General features: G+C 41.0%; 1 non-coding gene across 1 annotated transcript; it reads right to left on the reverse strand.

The window, feature by feature from the left end:
• Positions 1-14,472: 14,472 nt before the first annotated feature.
• TRNAN-GUU (transfer RNA asparagine (anticodon GUU)) lies at positions 14,473-14,546 on the reverse strand. Its single transcript has one exon. It is a non-coding gene; the product is annotated as a tRNA-Asn (tRNA).
• Positions 14,547-14,921: the final 375 nt, after the last annotated feature.

The raw sequence follows: 14,921 nt of genomic DNA on the forward strand, positions 1-14,921 counted from the left end.
ACTCTTCCACGTGGCCTCTTTCTCCAAATGATATCCCATCATTCAGGGCCTCTCCATGGGGCCTCTCTCTCAATCTGACTGCAACCACATGAGACCCTGACATCAATCAAGGCATTGCTCAGCTGAGTCCATGGAGTCAAGAGAGAGAATAAAAGGACTGTTTTAAGCCACTGAGTTTTAGAGTGGTTTATTACACAACAATAGAGAACTAAAACAAGAACTTAGTACCTGAAAATGGTGTCTGCCTTGACGACACACTAAAACATGTGGCATTAGCTTTGGGACCAAGATGGAGCTCCTTGAAGAGATCAAAGTGAAGGCCTGAAAGACAGCGATGAAATTGCTATTGGAGACTGAAGGAAAGGGGAACCTGAGTATTATGACATCATAACAGCATGTTGTGCAAACACATGCATGACACACACCATGGTGAAACTGTCACCTGCAGTCAGGTGGGAAACAGAAAAGGTACCTAAGGAACTATGAGTCTGGCTGAGGCTACTTATAGGCAGACTGTTGAAAGCACCAACTGTTTTTGTTTTGTTTTGTTTTTGTTTTTAGCTGCCTATGAAAAGTACATGGGAAGTAAGATTAAAAAAAAAAGGAAGTATATAGTTTTTGAGCAGATTTAGAGAAAATATAAAGCAACCAGGATATACTGGGTTTTAAAGCAATGCTCAAGGTAAGAAATGGACTCAGAGGGGGAAAAAATCAAATCTAGGACATGGAAAGTAAAATATGCCTCAGTGTCAAGTTCAGATTAAGGGTGGGACTGTGAGACACTTTGGCGAAACCTCAGGAAGATTTTAGGTGATGCGTCATAAAGCCTCTCAGCTGAACAAAGAGCCTTCTAAGAATCCTCCGGGCGTGCCTCATACGTCCTCTCACCCAGACAACAGGGCTTCTAGGAACGAATCCTAAGGAAGTTGTCCCAGAGGAACTTCACATGCCAGTTTCAGAAAGAAGTGTAGCTGTGGCTTGTACCCAATGGAGTTGATTGTGATTCGATACCAAAAAAAAAAAGCACAATGTTTTAAATGAACTGAATCCATTTGGACTGAAAGGGATAGAGTCAGTTCATAATGAAAAGGGGTCTTGGGACCCTCAAAGCAGGCTAAGAAAGCTGCTTAGCTTCTAAGAGGGGCCACTTACTATGGAAAGGAAGGATGACTCAGGGCAGAGCCAAGAGGCTTGGGGGCTATTCCTACAGATCAGGCCTGGTCTAAAAGGACTGGGAACGTGTGCCCTGCTAGGGGCTATTCCTACAGATCAGGCCTGGTCTAAAAGGACTGGGAACGTGTGCCCTGCTGGGGGCTATTCCTACAGATCAGGCCTGGTCTAAAAGGACTGGGAACGTGTGCCCTGCTGGGGGCTATTCCTACAGATCAGGCCTGGTCTAAAAGGACTGGGAACGTGTGCCCTGCTAGGGGCTATTCCTACAGATCAGGCCTGGTCTAAAAGGACTGGGAACGTGTGCCCTGCTGGGGGCTATTCCTACAGATCAGGCCTGGTCTAAAAGGACTGGGAACGTGTGCCCTGCTGGGGGCTATTCCTACAGATCAGGCCTGGTCTAAAAGGACTGGGAACGTGTGCCCTGCTAGGGGCTATTCCTACAGATCAGGCCTGGTCTAAAAGGACTGGGAACGTGTGCCCTGCTGGGGGCTATTCCTACAGATCAGGCCTGGTCTAAAAGGACTGGGAACGTGTGCCCTGCTGGGGGCTATTCCTACAGATCAGGCCTGGTCTAAAAGGACTGGGAACGTGTGCCCTGCTGGGGGCTATTCCTACAGATCAGGCCTGGTCTAAAAGGACTGGGAACGTGTGCCCTGCTGGGGGCTATTCCTACAGATCAGGCCTGGTCTAAAAGGACTGGGAACGTGTGCCCTGCTGGGGGCTATTCCTACAGATCAGGCCTGGTCTAAAAGGACTGGGAACGTGTGCCCTGCTGGGGGCTATTCCTACAGATCAGGCCTGGTCTAAAAGGACTGGGAACGTGTGCCCTGCTAGGGGCTATTCCTACAGATCAGGCCTGGTCTAAAAGGACTGGGAACGTGTGCCCTGCTGGGGGCTATTCCTACAGATCAGGCCTGGTCTAAAAGGACTGGGAACGTGTGCCCTGATGGATTTCAGAAGCACTATGGACCATGACTGCAATGCGCCTACCGTTCCCCGCTTGTGGCTATCCCAGTTTTCCTGTTCCTCCCTCATCATTGTTGGGTGAATGTTGAGCAAGTAACTTCTCTCTTTAATTTACAGTTCTTTAGAGCAAGAAGAACCTCCTAAGGAGCTACATCCAAGGAAACACACCTGAGACGATCCATCAATGCCTACACCTGATTTAGATGATGAGATCCTAGATTCAAGTTGATACCATTATGGGATGAGACTTGTGATCTTGGGAAAAGGGACGAGTTGCATTTTGTGTGAGGGAGGAATGTGAATTGTGGCCAGAAGGTGGACAGTGGCAGCTATTCTTCAAGGACAGCCCTGAATAATTCTGCCCCTCCCTGCATGTGCCTACTGCTACTCCCATCTGAGACAAAACTTCTGTCCCATTGATCTGGGTTGGGGCCTGTGACTGCTTTCATTAACAGAACGCAAGGAGGTGATATTCTGGGACTTTGGAACCTAAGCATTAAGAAGGCCAAGCAGGGCTTCCCTGGTGGCGCAGTGGTTGAGAGTCCGCCTGCCGATGCAGGGGACACGGGTTCGTGCCCCAGTCCGGGAGGATCCCACATGCCGCGGAGCGGCTGGGCCTGTGAGCCATGGCCGCTGAGCCTGCGCGTCCGGAGCCTGTGCTCCACAACAGGAGAGGCCACAACAGTGAGAGGCCCGCGTGCCGCAAAAAAAAAAAAAAGAAGGCCAAGCAGCTTCCAGTTCTTCCCTCTTTGACCCTTAAGACAACATGTAAGAAGTTCTGGCTATCTTGCTGGATGGAGTGGCCACATGGAGGAGCACTGAGGCATCTGGACATCCAGCCCAGCCCCATTTGACTGCAAAAGATTCCACACAGCACCAGTAGAGGAGACCCCCAGATGAGCCCAGGCAAACCACAAAAAATGAATTATAACTAAATGATAATAACTAAGTTTGGGGGTAGTTTGTTATGCAGAGACAGATAACAAAACAGTCAGGGTAAGGAGGCCTGGGGAAGGGAGATGTGGACAAGCCAGTGGTAGTGGACGTGAAACGTGAAGTTCTTTGTACTGTATGTTAGTTCCCACAAGAGAGCAACCACCAAGGAAGAGACACTCACGGAACGCCTCAGCCAGTTCACATCAGCCAGCAGCTATCATCCACCATCCCAGTGGTGATTCAGTGAGCTCCTGAATGGAACAGCTGTGGTGCTAGGAATGAGGCTATGGAAGGGACCAACAGCATGGGCCGCCATTCACCAAGGCTGAGACAGTTGCTGTCACTGCTGAATGTTCATTCCGCCAAAAACAGAGACTAACACCAAGCAGCCCTCAATATGGCAACCGGTCAAGGACACCATCTGGTCACCTGATGGCAGGATGGACCCCCTGCACCCTGACTGGGGCAGTGACTCCTGACTCTGATACATGCTCCAGGTAGAGGCTTCCCCCTTTGACACCCATACAACCTAAACTACGCCACTATCGAAGGACTGGTGCTTCATCAGTGACTTGGGGCCACACATAACATTACATCAAGCCACTTTCTTCAAAGAAGGTTGCAGCAGTGGACATATGACCACGGGATCAACTTATCCTTTCACTTACTGCATCACTCAGAAGCTGCTGGCCTGAAAGAGCAGTGAGATGGCCACTTAAAAACATAACTGAGCCAAAGTCAAAGCCAGCTTGGAGGTGATACCCTGGATAGCTGCTCCTTGGGACATGGTATACACCCCAAATCAATGACCATTATATGGTACTGTGTCAACAGTACATAGAATACATGGGAACCAAGGTTTGGATGTAGGCATGGAACATGTTACCATCACTTCCAGTAACCTACTTAAGAAATTTGTATCCACAATTCTAGGCAGAATGCTTCCACCAAGGGACACAGCAAGACTGTCCATAAACTTAAAGCATGGCTGCCTCCAAGTCATTTCCGGCTATTTTTGCCAAGAGACCAGCAGGCAAGGAAAGTAATTATCAATCTGTAAAGAGTACTCATCAGGGGGTGAAAGGACTGCTCCTTCCCTGTGAGGACAGGAAAGAATACACTGACAGCCCGGTGACTCATTGTGGTGTTTCTTGGGATGCCTCTCTCCAATTTTGATGGTAAATAGAGAACTGCAGAATTGACAGCCAATGAAGGGCATGAGGAGCATGAGTTCAGACCCCTCAAGGGTGAGAGTCAAGATCAATCCATCAGATAAGCTTCCAAGACCAGAAGAGATGACAGCAGAGGGTAAAGACGGAGATGATGAGGGTCAATCACAGCCTCAAGACCAGCTGCAATGGCCAGAGCCATAATTCATCCCACTAACCTTCCTCTTGTGAATTTCCCAGAAAAAGAGACTATCCAGCATTGTGGAGAAGATGTTCCCAGATGGGATGAACTTACGATATGAAGAAAGTGAATCCAATCAGTAGAGGGGGTCAACTATAGTGGACCCTCAGCACCAAGGACATATTTCTTCTGTTGCTGGTAGTGTTGGCTGTTGACAGCTCATAGCTTCATCACTCTTCAGGAATTGCCCGTGGCCAAAGAAAGATGCTTTGCCCAAGGCTCTGACCCCTCCCCATGGATTGTCCACATCCAGTGACTGCTTGATATGGAGACACAGAGGCCTTTGTATTGATTTGGGGTATCTCTGAAAGGCCTTCTCAGTTCCAGAGTTCCTTGTGGTATTGGTTAGGGTCTCTGCTGTAACTGAATCTCATTTTAACTCTTCCCTCAGCCCAATCTCATTTTTCCTTAGCACACTTCACCTCTTGTACCCAAATCTCAGCATCTCAGTATGTTTCCCTGGGAACCTGATTTGCTGCAACTTGCTAAATAAATCCAAGTTTTTATTAATGTAGACAGTCATCTCTACCAGATAATTCCACGTTTTTGTTTTCCAACAAAATCCAGCCAAGTTCTCCCTGACTTCAGGCTATACTACAAAGCTACAGTAATCAAGACAGTATGGTACTGGCACAAAAACAGAAAGATAGATCAATGGAACAGGATAGAAAGCCCAGAGATAAACCCACGCACATATGGTCACCTTATCTTTGATAAAGGAGGCAGGAATGTACAGTGGAGAAAGGACAGCCTCTTCAATAAGTGGTGCTGGGAAAACTGGACAGCTACATGTAAAAGTATGAGATTAGATCACTCTCTAATGCCATACACAAAAATAAGCTCAAAATGGATTAAAGACCTAAATGTAAGGCCAGAAACTATCAAACTCTTAGTGGAAAACATAGGCAGAACACTCTATGACATAAATTACAGCAAGATCCTTTTTACCCACCTCCTAGAGAAATGGAAATAAAAACAAAAATAAACAAATGGGACCTAATGAAACTTCAAAGCTTTTGCACAGCAAAGGAAACCATAAACAAGACGAAAAGACAACGCTCAGAATGGGAGAAAGTGTTTGCAAATGAGGCAACTGACAAAGGATTAATCTCCAAAATTTATAAGCAGCTCATGCAGCTCAATAACAAAAAAACAAACAACCCAATCCAAAAATGGGCAGAAGACCTAAACAGACACTTCTCCAAAGAAGATATACAGACTTCCAACAAACACATGAAAGAATGCTCAACATCATTAATCATTAGAGAAATGCAAATCAAAACTACAATGAGATATCATCTCACACCAGTCAGAATGGCCATGATGAAAAAATCTAGAAACAATAAATGCTGGAGAGGGTGTGGAGAAAAGGGAACACTCTTGCACTGTTGGTGGGAATGTAAATTGATACAGCCACTGTGGAGAACAGTATGGAGGTTCCTTAAAAAACTACAAATAGAACTACCATATGACCCAGCAATCCCACTACTGGGCATATACCCTGAGAAAAACAAAATTCAAAAAGAGTCATGTACCAAAATGTGCATTGCAGCTCTATTTACAATAGCCAGGACATGGAAACAACCTAAGTGCCCATCATCGGATGAATGGATAAAGAAGATGTGGCACATATATACAATGGAATATTACTCAGCCATAAAGAGAAACGAAATTGAGCTATTTGTAATGAGGTGGATAGACCTAGAGTCTGTCATACAGAGTGAAGTAAGTCAGAAAGAGAAAGACAAATACCATATGCTAACACATATATATGGAATTTAAGGGAAAAAATGTCATGAAGAACCTAGGGGTAAGACAGGAATAAAGACACAGACCTACTAGAAAATGAGTTGAAGATATGGGGAGGAGGAAGGGTAAGCTGTGACAAAGCGAGAGAGAGGCATGGACATTTATACACTACCAAATGTAAGGTAGATAGCTAGTGGGAAGCAGCCGCATAGCACAGGGCTATCAGCTCGGTGCTTTGTGACTGCCTGGAGGGGTGGGATAGGGAGGGTGGGAGGGAGGGAGACGAAAGAGGGAAGAGATATGGCAACATATGTATATGTATAACTGATTCACTTTGTTATAAAGCAGAAACTAACACACAATTGTAAAGCAATTATACTCCAATAAAGATGTTAAAAAAAAAAAAGTCTAGCCAAGTTCAAGAGTACTCATTATTTTGGGTCCTCCCCAATTCTTGCAAGTGTTAGCCTAAAATTTTTGCCAATCTGGTGCCTGCGAAGTGGTAAGTCATTCCATATATAATTTACATTCTCCTGATTACTAATGAAATTTAGCATCTTTTCATTTGCTCAGAGGCCACTTGGATTTTCTGTTCACATCTACTGCCCATTTTTCTATTAGGTATTTTTCTCCTCCTCTTCTTCCTCCACTTCCTCCCTCTTTTTAAAAATAATCTATATATGATCCAGTGTCCATTTTATGAATTACAACTCTTGGCTTTCCATTTAATTTCTTTAAGAGTGTCTTTGGATGAATATAACCTCTTAATTTTGAGGTAATCAAACTTATCAACCTTTACCTTTGTAATGAGTGGGACTTTTTTTCTTTTTTTTGTCTTGCTCAAGATAGTCCCTATCCTGAGGTCGTGAAGATATTTATCCGTATTATCTTCTAAAAGCATTATTGTTTCATTTTTCACACTTAAGTCTGTGATTCACTTGGAATTGACTTTTTTGTGTGTGGTGTGAGGTAAGGATCCAATTTTCGTTCTTTCCATATAGATAACCAATTGTTCCCATACCATATATTGGAAATGCAGTCCTTTCCCTACTGTTCTGCAGGGCTACCTTATTTTTTTAAATAGACTTTATTTTTTAGAGCAGTTTTATATTTGTAAAAAAACTGAGAAGATAATGCAGAGAACTCACATACCCCACATTCAGTATCCCCTGTTATTAACACCTTACATTAATATAGTACATTTGTTACAATTCATAAACCAACATTGGCACATTATTATTACTGAAGTCCACAGGTTATTCAGATTTCCTTAGTTTTTGCCTAATGTCTTTATCCCATCCAGCATACCACATCACATTTACTTGTCTTGTCTCCTTAGATTCCTCTTGGCTGTGACGATTTCTCAAACATCTCTTGTTTTTGAGGACCTTGACAGTTTTAAGGAGTACTGGTCAAGTATTCTGTAGGATGACCTTCCATTGACATTGATCTGATGTTTTCATCATGAATAGACTGGGATTATGGGTTTGGAAGAGGAAGAGCACAGAGGTAAAGTGTCACTATATAAGGGTACCAACTATCAATGTGACTTGTCACTACTGAGGTCCTTGTTCCCCTGGCTGAGGCAGTGTTTGTTGGGTTTCTCCACTATAATGCTCTTCTTTCCTCACCCCCACCCCCGGGGAACTTTCCATATTGTACTCGTTGGAAGAAAATCACTCTGCACAGCACACACTTAAGGAGTGGGGAGTTATGCTCCCCCCGCCACCCCTCCCTGAGCACCTACCTTATTAAAAAATTAAATGTCCTTAAGTATGTTTCTTAAATAAGTAGGCCACTGGAAACAATTGCATCAATATCCTATTTTCTTATATGTTTTATAATAGGCCTTATAAAACAAGGGGAAACAAATCCCCTAAATATAATTTCTAAGATTGTGGTAAAAATATACATTACATAAATTTGACCATCTTAATCCTTTTAAATGTACAGTTCATAGCGTTAAGTACATTCAGGTTGTTGTGCAACCAATCTCCAGAACTCTTTTCATCTTGCAAAACTGAAACTCTATACCCATTAAACGGCACTTCTACATTCCCCTGCTTCCCCCAGCCTCTGGCAGCCACCATCCATCCTCCTTTCTGTTTCTGAATTTGACTATTCTAGGTACCGCATATGAGTGTCATCATACAGTATTTGTATTTTTGTGACAAACTTATTTCACTTAACATAATGTCATCGAGGTTCATCCATGTTGTAGTGATGTCAGAATGGCCTTCCTTTTCAAGGCAAAATAATATTCCATTGTATGTATGTTCCACGTTTTGCTTATCCATTCATCTGTCAATGGACATTTGGGTTGCTTCCACATTTTAGCTACTGCAAATAATTCTACTATGAACATGGGTGTACAAATATCTCTTTGACACCCTGCTTTCAATCCTTTTGGGCATGTACCCAGAAGCAGAATTGTTGAATTTTATATTAATTCTTTTTTTTTTTTTTTTTTTTTTGCGGTACGCGGGCCTCTCACTGCTGTGGCCTCTCCATTGCGGAGCACAGGCTCCGGACACGCAGGCTCAGCGGCCATGGCTCACGGGCCCAGCTGCTCCACGGCATGTGGGATCTTCCCGGACCGGGTCATGAACCCGTGTCCCCTGCATTGGCAGGCAGACTCCCAACCACTGTGCCACTAGGGAAGCCCAGTAATTCTATTTTTAATTTTTTGAAGAACCACCATACTATTTTCCATAGTGGCTGTACCATCTTATGTTCCCACCAGCAATGCACAAAGCTTTCAGTTTCTCCACATCCTCACCAACACTTGTTATTTTCTGCTTGTTGTTGTTGTCTTTCAGGATAGCCAACCTCATGTATATGCTATAATATCTATTGTGGTTTTGATTTGCATTTCCCTAATGGTTAGTGATGTTGAGCTTTTTCTCATGCACTTATTGGCTGTTTGTATGTCTTCTTTAAAGACATTTCTACTCAAATCCTTTGTCCATTTTTAAATTGTTTTTTTTGTTTTTTTGTAGTGGTTGAGGTGTAGGAGTTCTGTATATATTCTATACATATATATATGATATTAAATCTTTATCAGATATATTATTTGCAAATATTTTGTTCCATTCTGTGGGCTGCCTTTTCACTCTACTGACAGTGCCCTTTGTTTGCAAAGAAGGTTTTAATTCTGATGTAGTTCAATTAATCTATTTTCATTCTTGTTGTTTGTGCTTTTGGTGTCACATCCAAGAAATATAACCACATCCAATGTCATGAAGATTTCCCCCTATGTGTTCTTCTAAGAGTTGTATAATTTTAGATCTTACACTTAGGTATTTGATTTACTTTGAGTTGCTTTTTATATGTGGTGTAAAGTAGGGGCCCAACTTCATTCTTTTGCATGTGGATATCCAGTTTTCTTCACACCATTTATTGAAAAGACTGTCTTTTCCACATTAAACGGTCTGGGCACTCGTTGAGAATCATTGACCATACCCACAAAGGCTTATAACTGAGTTCCCTATTCTCCCTCAATGTTAATTTTAAGAGAGAAAAAATTTTCAAAATTTTATATACAGTATGAGTTCAGGTATTATTTTTATGTTATAAAAAATGTTATTTAACAAATAAAAATAATACATGTTCATTACAGATAATAAAGAACTTACTTATAGAAAGTAAAGTATAAAAAAGACAAAAATCACTGATAATCTTATTTTGGTGTAATCTTATTTTGGTATAGATCTATAAATATTTCTTGATGGTATTCACCATCAAGAAATATTTGTAGCTCATCTATGTAAGTAATTCAGTCTCATTACAAAATTGGGATCATGCTTTTTGATAGTTTTGAATCTAGCTTCTTATACCTAATGCAATATTTTAACATTGTCCAAAGGCTTTTTTTCCTGAAACACATTTTGTAAATGGCTGTATAGTATTCCAATGTTTAAATAACATACCATAGTTTATTTCACCATTTCCACTAGTGTTGCATATTTTATCTTGTTTGTAATTTCTCACTATTATAAATAATGTTGCAGTAAACATCACTGTACTTAAATTTGTACATATACTTATTATTATAACCTTAGGCATACACTACTTTAATAATAACAATGAAGAATTTTGCTAGAAGAAAGTAAAAACTTTGCTCTAGATTCTTATATGTTGACTCTTTCTAGAATGGCTTTCCTCAGTGGTATTCAAAACTGACTTTCCACAACTTTAAACATAGCTTTTTATCACAGAGATTAGATTTTCCTTTATAGTTATACATACTTTCAAAATAACAGGACCACTATTTGTGTTCCTCCAATGGTGGACTCCAGATTAAAATTCTTTTTTTTTTTTCAGATTAAAATTCTTAAGATTTTAGAATATATTATTTGGGAAACCAAGGAGTCATCATCTCTTACTATACCTTTTGATCTCAAATCTCACCTTGGTTTTAAAGTTTAAAATGTATTTTCAAAACTAAAAAATTAATTTTAATGCCAAAATTTCTAGAAGGTTGTTTTTGTTTAATGTTTTTTAATGGGTGGGGGTAGAAGTGCATTTTATTTGCTTATAGACAAAAGTAAACACTTCAAATAAATAGTAAATTTTTCATATTTTCTGGCTTAATAGCACAAATTTATTCGTCCCAAGTCTATCATAGATGATTAAGTCAGAAGTGAGTAGGCATGGAAAACTGATTTCTCATTTCCATTATTTTTCCCAATCTTTATGTGTAAATACTTATCAGATAGGGTTTGGAAGCAAATTTATTTTTGAGTCCTGATCTATGACAACTTAAAATTCACATTTCAACCTAATAATCCATATGTTTACAATTTAAAAGTTACATTTTGGTGACTGGGATAAACACAAGAGGAGGTTTCTGGGATGCTAACATTATTTTACATATTGACCAAGATATTGATTACAAAGGTGTGTTTATTTTGTAAAAATTTCTTCAGTTGTACTCCTAATGATTTGTGCACGTTTCGGTATGTATTTAAGCTTAATAAAGTGTTTCTTTTAAAATTATATTTTAAGAGTTTTCTTAAGGATATGAGTCTACATTTTGTAGTTTAAATACTGAACAATGAAAATTCGAGTGGCTTCTCTTAAAAATTTAAGCTATGAAAACAGTTTAAAACTGAGCTGTGTACCACGATTTTACAGATATAGTTTATTCTCACATCATTCTTGTAAGTTCAACAATTATTTTAAAAAGAGTGGATATATGTATAACTGACTCACTTTGCTGTACAGCAGAAACACATTTTAAATCAACTATACTCTAATAAAAATTAATTTTAAAAACCATAAATACATGTAAAATAACACACACACAATTTTCAATATGCAAAAACACAGACTGCATGGACACCACCAAAGGGGCTCAACATGAAGCACTTTAAATGAAGTGCTGCAGCTGATAAAATTAACATTCTTAATTATTTAAAAGGTTTCAACTTCTTAAACTATTTTCTAGTTAAATGCATTATGGCTTCTTCTACCACCAATTTACCCCTGCTCTGCTGGTTGTAGCAATTAGTTGAACATTTCAGGCATCACCTCCACCAAAATTCAGAGAAATAAAATTAAAATTCATGTTGGCATTACTCATTAGGATATATATTATGAATGCAGAAAAAAGGTAGTTGTGTTTCTCTGGCAGCTTAACATCTTATTCCCCCTTAACCTTGTATCATATGACATCAGATACAGGTGTCAACAAATGAACACAGAAACGTATTAGCCATGTGGTCTCCTCCCAACCTCCATTATCTAAAGAAATGCTACAATATAAAAAACACTTTAAATTATTATTTTAAATCACATGACTATTACCTTCTCTAACAAGTTTGCATAAACCACAGCACTTGATTCACCTTTTACTGCATTACTTCAGTGAGTTTCCCTCTGATTTTATATATGAAGTTTAAGTATACAACTGTTTATCAGGAACATATTTACATGCTCAGATGCTCAGCAAAGCCTTTTAAATGCTCTTCAGCCTTTAACTAATGTCCTAAATGATCTCAACATATTCTGGGCTTGGTTGGTACTACAGACCCAAGAAACTAGGAACAAAATAACGCTCCCCAGAAATAGCATTTATTACAACATCTATACCCAATACACATTGTACAAAGCCAACACACCCATAAATAATCAAGCAATTAAAAAAAATGTTTCCCACCTATCTTATCTGTATGCAACAGCCTAGCATAAAGAAGTTCACTAAGTACCTGCCCACATCATAAAATCAACTACTTACATTACATTCTCATGTAATCCTGTCTTTATGTTCTGGCCTCTAAATCCCATTAATCTCCCAAATAGGGTGAAGTAGAACATACTTAGAAATTTAGGATCAAGTTTAAAACTACCACCTAGGCATCTGTCAAGTGCAGATACTGGTATTCTCTCACAAAGGGGTCCTAAAATAGGGGTCTGTCTGGGCTCCCCAACTGCCAAATATCAGCCTGGGGTCCAAGAATCCCTAGACACCAGATTAGCCCCCATTGCTTGGCTTGAACCAATTCTTCTTTCTCTTTCTCTTCCATATTTTCTCTGGGCTATTCCAACCTGCCTTTATTTCTAATCTTGTCTTCTCTACACAAATGCTATCAAACTGTTTTCCAAAGACATGTTCCAGAGTTCATGTTCCCACACAGTTTTCATTTCAATAAAATGAAGCAGCACATGACTTAATGCCCTTTCGTATTCCATGAATGTTCAGTGGGGTTTTTTCTTTCCTTCGTGAGATTTGGAACAAAATATTAATGAAACTTCAGAAAAACCAATGGAAGTATCACCTTTGGTTTTAAATTAACGAATCAATCGAGTAGCTCTATTTTAGAGGAGAGAACTTCTGGGTAGGTAGTACAGGAGTGAGAAGCGTGGGCTCTGAAGCCTGAAACTCGAGTTTAAATCTGCACTGTGCTAGGCACTAACTGCGACCAGGCAAATCACTCAACTGCACGGAGCCTCAGTTGGCTCACCAATACAATGGAAACAATAGGACCTCCCTGGGAGAGTTGTTGCACGGATCTCACACTTTCATCCAGGAAAGCACTTAGAATCGTGCCTAGCAAGTAGTAAGCACTCAAAAAGTGTTAGCCTTTATTAATATGCTAACGTGGGGGAAAACATAAAGCAGAGCATACTTGCAGGAATAAGACATACCACTTTTCTCCAGAACGTCTTTCAAATTAATCTATGGCCAAGACTAATTATTATGGTGAAACTGATTACGTCACCAAGGCAGCATATATTTAGAGAACAAAGTACAAGGTAACGATTTGGGAGAGTTTTGCATTTTTTGTGAAATAAATGGTAATATGCTTATAGAATGTCGAAGCAAAATATGTTAGCAGTTTCACTTTAATCTTTCTCATAATTTGGGTTTTTTTTAAGTGTAACAATGATACAGTTGTAAAAAAAGTTTTCTCCCTTTCTGAATATATGGGACATTTTGCAGGTTTACTCTATTCTCTATTAAATTCTAAAACTTTAGTAGAAAAAGTAAACTATAACATACAAATGCTCTTACAATAGTGTCCACACAAAGGCTTTATGACAAACATTGCTTAGTTTACCAATGCGAGGGTTAGTCTAAGTTAAATTATGGGAATATTTGTTTACGCTGACGGGGAACAGACGAAATGCTGCACAATTCAACATTAGTTTAAAAAAAAAAAACCCAACAGATAAAAAACCTGGAGCGTTTTAAGTCAACGTACAGCTTGAACTTGACACTAAATACATACATTCAGTCGACCTCTGACATCGCAGGGGTCCTGAAGCAGAACCAGGCCAGCTCGGGCCGCGCCTGGAGACGGGGCGGCGAGTTCGAGGCCGGAACGCGGTGGCCGCCCGGCCTCTGCGCGCTCTGGGCGCCGCTGACTGACCAGGGCCCGCGGGAGCCCGGCCAGGCGGGGCTGGGAGCTGTGGGACGGGGGTTTCGGGAAAGAGCGAGGGGGAAGAGGGCCGGAGTTTAGGAACCCAGGGAGTGGAAGAGAAAGGATGCGGGGGCCTTAAGGAGCTGGACCCACACGCCTGTTCGGGGCGGCAGGAAGCGCCCACCCGGCCGCCGGGGTTGGAGGAGGGGCCTCAGCGCGCCCGGAAGCTGGAGAGCCACCCCCTGCCGGACCGCAAAGTGAGATCCGCGGTTTCTCTTCTCCGGACCCTCGAAATCCACGCCTGCGTTGCCCGGAGGCCTCAACTCCATGATTTATGCAAAACTACCGGGCACCCGCCTGTAAAAGGGGTGAGCGTCCCTGGGTGGGCTCGAACCACCAACCTTTCGGTTAACAGCCGAACGCGCTAACCGATTGCGCCACAGAGACTCTGATGGGGCAGCGTTCTCCAGCCATAACCTTTATGAAGAATAATAAAGATAGCGTGTGACTGTTCGTTTCTTTTCTTCTCCCTGATGCCTATCATTAAAATCAGATTTTTCCACTTAACATTTCTAACCCTTTAACTCTATTTTCCACCTTTAAAGCATATTGGAAAACTATAAAATACAGCAAGATCAAGCAGAATTTCAGATTGCAACGTGTATTAAAATACTGCTGTTCCCCCCCACCTCCCCACCCCTCCCATTTGGAACGTTTTGTTTCAGGGAGATAACTATTTATTATGTTTGTTTTATAGGGAAATAAAAATTTTAATCTTTAATCTTGTGAGTTGAGAAACTTTCCTTTTATTTCAAACTCTTT

The sequence above is a fragment of the Phocoena phocoena genome, chromosome 2, assembly GCF_963924675.1.
Source record: "Phocoena phocoena chromosome 2, mPhoPho1.1, whole genome shotgun sequence".
Classification (NCBI taxonomy): Eukaryota; Metazoa; Chordata; class Mammalia; order Artiodactyla; family Phocoenidae; genus Phocoena; species Phocoena phocoena.